At 53.1% G+C, this 10,231-nt stretch overlaps 1 long non-coding RNA gene across 2 annotated transcripts; it reads right to left on the bottom strand.

The window, feature by feature from the left end:
* Positions 1–1,324: 1,324 nt before the first annotated feature.
* Positions 1,325–9,749, bottom strand: LOC144716217 (uncharacterized). Of its 2 annotated transcripts, XR_013584844.1 has the most exons (3): positions 8,636–9,749; positions 3,365–7,394; positions 1,325–1,532 (listed from the first exon to the last, which is right to left on the bottom strand). It is a non-coding gene; the product is annotated as an uncharacterized LOC144716217 (long non-coding RNA). The 2 variants fall into 2 exon arrangements; XR_013584843.1 differs by lacking the exon at positions 1,325–1,532 and having other exon boundaries at positions 3,298–7,394.
* Between the last annotated feature and the right edge of the window lie 482 nt (positions 9,750–10,231).

Raw genomic sequence — 10,231 nt, 5'->3', positions numbered from 1 at the left:
TTATACCAAAAATGTCAGTGACATCCATTAAATTTTCACTATATACTGGGAAAGCACCATCTCTGTGAAAGTGTTGTCTTACTCATTTGTGTTCAAACTATAACATTTTTCTTACTCGTTCGTGTTCCTGTATGATCGGTTTTGTTGATCCCTTTCCAAACATGATAGAGAACAAGAAGAAATAGCAGCACACATTAACTGGGCATTGTCCAAATTGATGAAAGATTTTAGGGTTTACTTGATTCTAACTTTTTTGATATCACTTATACTTCACTGTTTTTATATTAGTTAAAAATTTATTATGTTTATTTCTTGTAGGAAATACATAAATCGGTGGATATAAATGAGATCAAGAAAGAAAGAGTTGAAGGCCAATGTGCGAACAACTTTTGTCCACTAGTAAATCTGGTGGCGACGACGTCAACGCATCATCTTTGGATGCGCCGCCACCATCATCCGCGACGCCCCGCAACCTGGCTCATCGCCAACATCAACTGAAGAACCGCCTTGATAATGACCAAGTCAACGCACCGGCATCAGATGCGTCGGCATCAGATGCGTCTCCACTTACACATGATACGTCCCGCATCATGACATATCGCCAATGCCAGATCCAGAACTGCCCTTTGACGTGACACGATAACACGTCATCTACTTTATTTTAATTCTTGTATTTTCTCTTTCCTCCAAGGCCTATATCTAGGCCAATGTTGCAAGAAACATTTGGGTAAATCTATTTTCAAGAATTGAATTTTTACTCTTCTTGGAAGATTTGCCCTAACTTTTTCCCACTGGTCGCCGCTGCCGCCGCTCGTCGTTGCCACCGCCGCCCCTCTTCGTGCAGACCACCACCCGCACTGGTGTTTGCACAGGCAAGCTGGCCGCGAGGACCGTCGCCCATGCAGGCAATCGCCCCCGCAGGCCGTGCCCTCGGCCGCCCGCGCCCTTGGCGGCTGCCCTACAGCCCGGTCGACCGCGCCCCCCCACCTGACCGTCCGTGCCGCGCGCCGCGCCCGCGCCCCGTAGCCCGTGCCCGCCACGCCCGGGCTGCCTGTTCACGCCGCGCCCCCGGTCGCCCGCACGCGCTCGTCGTGCCACTAGATGCCCTCGCAGCCACTTAAAGAGGATGCGGGAAACGACGCGTCAAGAATTTCCCGCATCCTCTTTAAGCACTATTTAGTGCCGAGGTACTTCTACACTCTTTGGTGTCCGTGTTCTTCTTCTAGTGTTCTTCGAGTGTTCATCCACCGCCGTCGGATTGGATTAGATTTTGAATCTTCAAGTGACTAGTTGAATAGGTCTTTGAATCTTCTAGCGATCGTCATTCGGATTTATTGAACGTGTTGCTTTGTTTTCACCGCGGTGATTGTAAGACAGTACTCCCGCCCTCGACAAGGAAAGGGGCTGCACCATCATTATTTTCACCGGATTTAAATCTTCGAATTCGATCGTGTGATTTGTGGTCTGTTTTATCCCATCCCTCCCCTAGTCATCCTAGCCACCCTACATCACCTCGTCATCCCCTAATCATCCTGCATCAAAATCATATCAGTTAATAGACATTTACAATGATAAAGTTAAATCAAAAATATTTTTAAGGATACATTAATTAAGAATATTGTTGTAATATGAATTGAAATTCATTTATTAGTGGCACATACATAGGCTAGTGTCAATCCAGGTCAGTGTGCATTTGGGAAGTTTGGGATGGTTTGGTTCAAACATTCAAACCTCCTTTTCCCATTGTAGAGAGCCCATCCTACAGGCTGGAGTGGGGATAATTTTTTACCTGGGTGATAATTATAATGTATATTATTAACCTCAACAAAACTGTTAAGTGGGTGGGTTCAAAATCAGATATTTCTTTGCACAAGCATGCATGTTCATGTATCTGAACAATCATAAATATTCACTTGATCCCCCATGCCTCATCTCACTACCCCCATCAATGGCGCCCCCACCACAGTTCCTATTCTAACATTAGAAGGTTGCAGTCATTACCACAAGGGCTTAATGTTTCTTCTTCCAAAAACTAAACCCGTAAATAGGGGGTCCTTTCTAAGTCTTCTGCTCGAGAAAATTTGGGAGATAGATAGAATGGATTGCCCCACAGATTTGGGAAACCAAAAGGGTGCCTTGAGTTTTCAAATGTTTCACGTGACTTGTCTGACCAACCCACATTAAACCTTTGGTTGGGGGCATAGTAAGGAAGGGGGGATTTGGGGGATATAAAGTTTAGGTCCATTATGGGAACTAGGCTAAAACAATGAAAAATTAAGTTTATAGACTTATATCGTCCACTTCCTTCTCTAGACACGTTTACATATATTTATAAAATTTTAAGAAAAAATTTTATTATTAAAATATGCTCTGCAAAACAATCATCTGTTCCATAATTTGTTAGCATTCATTAATACAACTGATGGAGAGCGCCAGCCCACTCCATCAGAGACGCCTTTGGAGCCGCCACCATCATCGTCAATGGCCACCCCGGTTCGCATCCAGCCCAGCCGGCACGCCAAGGTGAAGGTGAAACACTGGGGCTCAAATACCCCTGGTAAAGCACGCCCGTGTATCCAACCATTTTGCATTTTGTCGGCACGTGCTTCTTATGTTTGTTGTTTTTACCATGTTCGCATGTTCGTGTTCATCGTGTCTGTGTCCGTGTCTGTCCTGTCCTGTTTGTGTTTGTATCATCGTGCGTTTGTGTCGTCGAATATGTGTCACACATATGTTTTATTTTTTGTTAAAAGAGGATCCCTATGTATAAGACCCCCCTAGTAAGGACACTTGGGCCCTTACCAAGGGATCATGTGCCCTTAGTAAGGGCTATCGTGCCCCTATATAAGGGGGCATGATGGTGCCCTAGTTTCTTAGACCAGGTGATGCCGGACGTCGTCAAGACGTCGTCCGGTCATCACTGAGGGTAGTGGCTCGGTATCGAATCTGGATGTCTATCGGTTAACGACCGGGGGTGTTGACTGATAATGCGGGTGAACAGAGAATACGTATGATGGAACTGTGAAAGCCCTAGCTGTAGTACGTGCAGGAGCCGAAGATGCGGTTACGCCATTCCAAGGATTGACGGGTTGCTTGTGGTGAGGTCAAACGGACCTCCCGAACCTCGCCTGAGAGGGTCGAGGGTGAATATGTCGCCGAACAAGAATTTCCCGCAAGTATGCTCACACACGTCGGGGAACCCGACTCGTACCGGATAGGTAAGACTCTCGTGTAAATAATTGTCGTCTTCTCAACCTGTCTCTCTCACCTACGTCTAACCCGAGTGCGGAGGAGGCAAATCAAAAGTATACTGAAGTAGATAAGAGACGTAAAGAGCAGTAAATCTTCGTCGCGTCCAGTATACCTTCGTCGCGTCCAGCGACGGATATCTCGTAACACTTTGGAGCCGGAGGGGCAGCAGCTGCGCGACACGGGCGTCGGAGCGGTGCGGATTGCGGCGAGGCGGCGGCATGGTAGTCAGTTGGAGGAGCAAATGCGTGGTGCAGGCAAGCACCGGCATCGGCGCCTGGGCGCGACTGAGCGCAGCCGCGTGTGGCACGGCAATCGGGCCAGGCGCAGGGCGGCGCGAGGTGCAGGGCGCGGTGCAGGGCGCACGGCACGGCTTGGCCGGACGAGGCATGGCGCGACGCATGGCTGCGGCAGCGTAGGGCACGACGACACGGCCGCAGCACGGGGTGCGGTGGTCAGGCGCGGCGTGATTGCGGCATGGGCGTGTCACGAGGGCGTGGGTCGCGGCGCGGCACAACCGGGCGCGGCGCGGCGGTGGGCAGCGGCTCGCGGTCACAGCATGAGCAGCTCGCTGGCGGCCCGAGTGCGGGCGACGTCAGCACGGCGCGGGGCAGGCGCGGCAGCTTGTGGCGCTGCGTGAGCGGCGCACAGGCAGAGCAGATTGCGGGCAGCAGGGGGGCCGGTGCGGGAGGTGTTCACTTCTCCCCAGCGGCGACGGCGGTGGTCGGCAGGCGGCGGAGCGGCGCTGGGAACGGCGGCGTGCGGCGGCGGTGGTCGGCTGACGGCGGGGCGGAGCTGAGGACGGCGGCGTGCGGCGGTGAGCAGGTGGGGCAGACGCAGCGCTTCTCTCTTCTCTTCTCCTCCTTCTTCCTTCTTCTTCTTGTTTCTTCTTCATCCTCAACGAGAGTGACTCTTTGACTTCCAACGTTATAAACTTGCAATCGAAATTCAAGAGTGACTTTTCAGGGCGCCCACCCCTCCCTTTTATAGGAGAGAGGTAAATGGGCCCCTGAACTACAAAATGGGAAACAAGATGAGAAATAAAACAAGGGTTTATGACGGCCCACTAAGGGAGGGGAAGGTATCCTCATACAGGAATTTCCCCTCTCTACATCGTAGACGAGACGATAGAACTATGAAAGTAAATAAACGCAAGAAAATGATAGATGGACTCGAAGAGGGCACGCTGTTACCCGGGATATCTGAATCCGGGTGCGCGCGTCGTCGCTTTGGCTTGTTGTGCAGGCTTGATGCGAGTCGGTGGCGAGATCGAAGGCGGTGCCGACTCCTCGAGCGATGGTCCTGCGGTCTCGGACGATGCCGTGCCATCACCAGGAGTTATCAAAGTGAAATATTTTTTTCAACTCCTTGTTCTCACGTGGGAAGAAGAAGGAGAAGAGAAGGAAAGTGGAAGGGAGATGCCGCTGTAGTCAGCCGGTCTCTTCCCCTCTGCGCAAGGCCCATTGAGCCATCGTGAGGCACTCGTTTGGCTGTGGACTACAACACGACCAGCCCCCCTCCACCGTGCGCACATCCAGGATGCAACCTTGCATCAGAAGACGTTGCCGCCACCAGTATGGCTCCTCATCCCCATCACTCAGCGTCCAGAGAGCCACCACCCGGCAGCCCGTCCAGCAGCGAGCCGCTAGCGACCACCTTTAAGGCACATCCCAGATCAGACATTTGCCACCGTCGAGTCAATGTGACTGGTGCGTTGCCGTGGATATCTTCCATGGTTGGTGTCTGCACTACACCCTGTGATCTACCTGCTTGTGGCTTGCACACACCGTGCCTTGCCATGACGCCTTACCCAGCAACTACTAGCGCGCACACTGACCTCTATTCGGTCACCATCATCGTGCACCTTGCCCGCCGCAACTACACTGGCGTTTGACTGGTTCTATCCATCAGTTGCGCATGGCGCGGCCCGGCTGACACGAAACCCGTCAGTTGGTCACACCCGCTGCATGACCCGATCACCAATGATATTGCATGGTCGCCACGTCGACGCTCTCAATGCCATTGCAAGCCATTCACGCACTATGGTCTTTATGGGAGCGCCGCTACCGTCGAGCCCGGCGCAGCCTATCAACGCGGTACCTGCTCGCCTATGCTGTCGGTGTCGCTGCTAGTCGCATGTGCCCTCTGCCAGCATTGTACCGCACCACCCACTACGCATAGCTGCCCGCCATGCACATTTCAGCCACCACGCCCCACACGCCGCCGCTATCGCCCTCCTTGCACTCTCGCCTCACTCCCTCAGTGTCACACTCCGGCGTCGTGATTCCGCCACTTGCGAGAAGCATTGTGCTCACCTCCAGCATGCCTCCACCCTACCTGCGTGCACCGGCCACTGCACCAACGATTACATTGACGACGGGTAACACTGTTGACGAGGTACGTCGCTCCCCTTGCTCGTCAGTTATATTACCTTTTTTAGTATATTTTTGGCTGCAACCCACCGCACTCGGGTTAGATTAGGTGAGAGTTTGTATCTTAAAGACTACGACACGAGTGAATTCTTTGGTACGGGTCGAGCCCGTCTGTTACGTGCGAGCGCCAACGGAATTATTTCTCTTGATGCCGTAGTCACCGTCATCATCACCGGTCGTCCAACCCGGAGCTCATCTTTCAACGAAACCCACGAGTTAGGGCATGCACGTACATTGGCCTAGGGTCCTCCCATCACGTAGCTACATTTCTCCTACGGAATTACCCGTTGGATGACGTCTCGAATGACGTTCGTCATATCTTGGTATCAAAGCATCTTCTCAATACTCCATCGGACAATGTTCGTGACAACGTCCAACATCATCTTGGTATAGAGCACCGTCTTGATACCCCATCGGACGACGTCCCCGACGACATCCAACATCATCTTGGTATCAGAGCATCGTCTTGATACCCCAACGGCCAATGTCACCGACGACGTACAACATCATCTTGGTATCAGAACATCATCTCAGTACCCATCGGACGACATCCCTGATGACGTGCGACATCAAAAATCCATATGATGTCAGACGTCGTCAATGACTTTGCCTGACCGGTAATTCACCAAAGTGAATGTAACTACGTGATGCGAATGACATAGATGAAGTGTACATGGAGGGCTGACAAGTGGGGATTCGCCGAGTCTGGGCTCCAGAACAGGTGACCAATGATGATGACAATGACCTTCTAATCCTCGTAAAAGCGACGATGGAGACTACGACACTGAACAGAATAATTCCATAGGGGCTCGCACGTAACGGGTGGGCTCGACCCGTACCTAGGAAGATGCTCAAAAGGTGTGATGATCAGCTGGGAGGCGGGACGCGACCGCAGCGTACGTGGTCAGCGAAACCAGCGTGACAGCGGTAGCGGCGGCGCAGTGACGTGGCGGCATTCACGGTGGTGTGGCGTTGACGACTGATTGCGACCGATGACTGGGTGGGTTGCAGCAGATGGCGGTCGTTGACTGTGTCGAGTCGCGGCAGACCGTGGCCTCCGGCTATGACTGATCTAGGCCAATGACTATGACGCGTAAAGACTGCGGCTGCGGCTGTGACTGGTCAAGGCCACGGGCTGCGGGTGTGTCGAGTCATGGCTGGTTGCGGCCCAGGTCGTGGATATACGTGACTGCGGGTCAAGGCTGAACACGGCAGCAAGTCACGACTGGACGTGGCCGCTGGCGGCGGTTGGTCAAAGTCGCAGGCTGCATCTGATCACAGCCAAGGGCTGCGACAGATCGCGACTGTGGGTCGCGACTGGTTGCAGCCCGGGTCATGGTAAGACGAGATCGCGGGTCCCAGCTGAGCACAGCCGCGAGTTGTGACTGGATGCGAGCGCTGGCAGCGACCGATCAAAGTCGCGACAATGACTGATTGCAGCCACGGATTGTGGCGAGTCGCGATCGTGGATCATGGTTGATCGCCACTGATCGAGGGCAACAATGGCTGCGTCCGGCGGCGAATGGTGTCATTGTGGGAGGAAAATAGGCGGCCTATTACAAACGGTGGCCAGCGAAGGTGGCAGGACGGCGGCAGCTGGTGTCTAGTAGCGAGCGTCCAATGGCGGGCGGCGGTCCTCAGTCCCTTCCCCTTCTTCCTCCTCCTCTTCTCCTCCTTCCACTCCCGTTCTTCTTCAGACGTGAGATCTGATAACTGAAAACACAACTTCCACAAAATAACAGATCTGAATGTGACATGTCCCATCATTGCCTTATATAGGCCATGATGGACCCTTACAAGGACTCCAGAAATGGAAGTCCAATAAGGATCTTTCCCCCCTCCCCCCCTTTACAACATAAATACAAAATTAACATAATAAATGACATGAAAATGAAAACGATATGAACGGATACGAAAAGATGGTGATATGGATGTGTCACGACGAGTAGGGGCACTCATTGTGACAAACACAAAACAGAGATTAAAACGACGAAAACAGATAATAGAAAACGTGAACATGTGCTCTATTCGGGATACTTAAACCCGGGCATCTTCGCAGATGCTTTGGCATGCTGATCAGGTTGGACACGGACCGGCGGTGATGCTGTCGATGACAGCTCGGCTGATTATTCGTAGTCCTTGTCTGGACGCGCTCCATCACCATATTCATTTTTTTATACATTTGTTCCTATTTTTAGGATATTTTATCATTGCATGGAATATATCAGGTGATAAGTCAATTATGATAATATCATAATACACTGATTACGTATCTTTAAACACTTATCCTAAACATTCCTATTTATAAGTTATTCCTTAAGGAAATCAGAATATCTTGATAGAATAGCAGAATCTTACTCATATGATGAGGGTTGATCATGTAAAAATTGATGCGGAGTCACTAAACATAGATTGTTGGTGTGTTTTAAGGGAAAGAGTGCACTAGGTTTGTCTCAATGAATCTCTGATTAGATGTTCACCTAATTGAAAACCAATTTGATGCAGGACCACGTCCGAGACGAAGTCCTACTGTCACCGAGGGTTCATACTCGGTGTCGGGGAAGAGACGGTACACGACGAATGCAGGGATTCGTCGGGCACGGGATCCTATGGGGACGAGCTAGAATGACGATGTTCGGGTAGGGGTATAGCACGTGCAGCTGCCGACGAACAACGGGTAGCCGATGACCGGGGTCGACGGGGTCGCCCGGAGACGGGAGGGGACCTTCCGACCCTCGTTCGGAAGGGCGAGGTTGCTAGGTCACCGAATGGGAACTTCCCGCCGGAGGTTGCCCGCATGCGACGGGCGAACCGACTCGTACCAGAACCAGGTGTGACACTCAGTATAACATACGTTTTCACTCGCCTATCTCGCTCACCTATATCTATCCCGAACGCGGTGGAGGCAATTAAAGCGCACTGAAGGAAATAAAGGACGGGAGCGGGAGGCGTACCTTGTCGACACATGAGAGGATCGTTGTCTCTCCCAAGAGTCCAGCAGGGTCTCCTTCAACGTCGAGAGTGGACGCTTCAGTCGGCAGTCAGGGAGCACAAGGGCGCCGTCGTTGGACGAGATCGGCGCAAGGTAATGGCTAGAGTCCGGGGGACAGACGGAGGAGTTCCGGTCAGCTGCTTGGACACCAGGCGGACTGTCCTACCGACCAGGGAACGGCCGGTAAATCCCATGAGCACGAGGGGCGCGGATTAGGTCAGGCCACGCTCGGTGTAGGACAGCAGAGAGGAGCAGCCACAGGGGTCACTGCTCAACGTTCACCGACGGCGGGACCGCAATGATGGCCCAGGCACCGTGGAAGGAGGGGCTGCAGCAGGCCTACCCGCGGGCAGGCGGCGCGCACGCGGGGAGAGGGGGGGGGTACTCTGCGTGACCGGCATACTGCGTGAGGCAATGGGAAATGTTGGCGGAGGGGTCCGTCCACGGGAACCGGACGATCAGGTAACGCCGGTCTGGGCTCGGGCAAACGGTTCGGGGAGGCGGCGACGTCGGGTCGGATGGCCGAGGCACGGGGCCGGCTTGCGGTGCAACTCACGTCCTACCACTCGAGAAGGTTGGGACGGCCAAGGAAGCTCGTGGGACGGGCGATCCTTGTAGGTTTCGGTGGACTTCTAATGGCGAGAGGGCGGGGTTGACCGGACTCAGGAGAGCTGGTGCAACATCGCGGTTGAGGTAGGAATCTGCGGTGAAGGTTCCCGCGAGGTGGGATTCGGTGGCGGAAGTCGGCAACAGTCGCTACCCCCTCAAGCGAGGGAAAATGGTTGCACAGGCGAGGGACTCGGCAGCGTGCTGGGCGCGGACGAGTCACAATCGCGCGTGACGCGCAGAAAGCAACGCGACAGACGCCTGCGCTGGCGTGCGGGCCGCGCGGGCGGGCGCCCGGGAGGGCGACGGCCCAGGCTTCCTCGCCTCTTTCGCCTCAGCACAAGTTCACCTGCGCCGATTCTCTCCACCACGTCCACGTTCTTCTTCTTCCTCAGGAACTGCCATAACCCTAACCCACGGGGAGAAAACACACTTCTCTTAAGAGAATGATACTTGGTTTCAAAATTCAACAATACGTCTATCCTTTAGGGCAACCCTGCTTCCCTTATATAGGAGGGGAAGTGGGGTTGGCCCATTAAGCCAAAAAAACAAAACAATACCTGAAAATTTAAACTTCTATCCTATGACTCCAACGGAACAAAAACAACGTACGAAAAGCAGTGGCACGACAGGGAGGGGGGAAGATCCTTATAGGATGAATCTCCCCCCTTACATACGATCATGACGAGTTAGAAAACGACGAATGATGAAGACTAAAGGTGAAACGACGCGTAAAACATAAACGTAAAGATAATGATACGGTGTTCGTTACCCGGAATACTTGAATCCGGGCGTGCGTACCGTCGCCTTGGCTTGCCGAGCGGGCTGAACGCTGGTGGCCGGAGCTGTCGGTGGCAGCGGCGACGTCTCCGAAGACGAGTTCGGTGCAGGAGCGGGTGCCGTCGAGGGTGACGAAGATGATTCTGGCGGTGTGTCCAGGGCTGCGCCATCA

This window comes from Wolffia australiana, chromosome 20, assembly GCF_029677425.1.
Source record: "Wolffia australiana isolate 7733 chromosome 20, ASM2967742v1".
Taxonomy (NCBI): domain Eukaryota; kingdom Viridiplantae; phylum Streptophyta; class Magnoliopsida; order Alismatales; family Araceae; genus Wolffia; species Wolffia australiana.
Note: the sequence above shows the minus strand (reverse complement) of the source record. Positions and strands in the feature narration are given on the sequence as shown.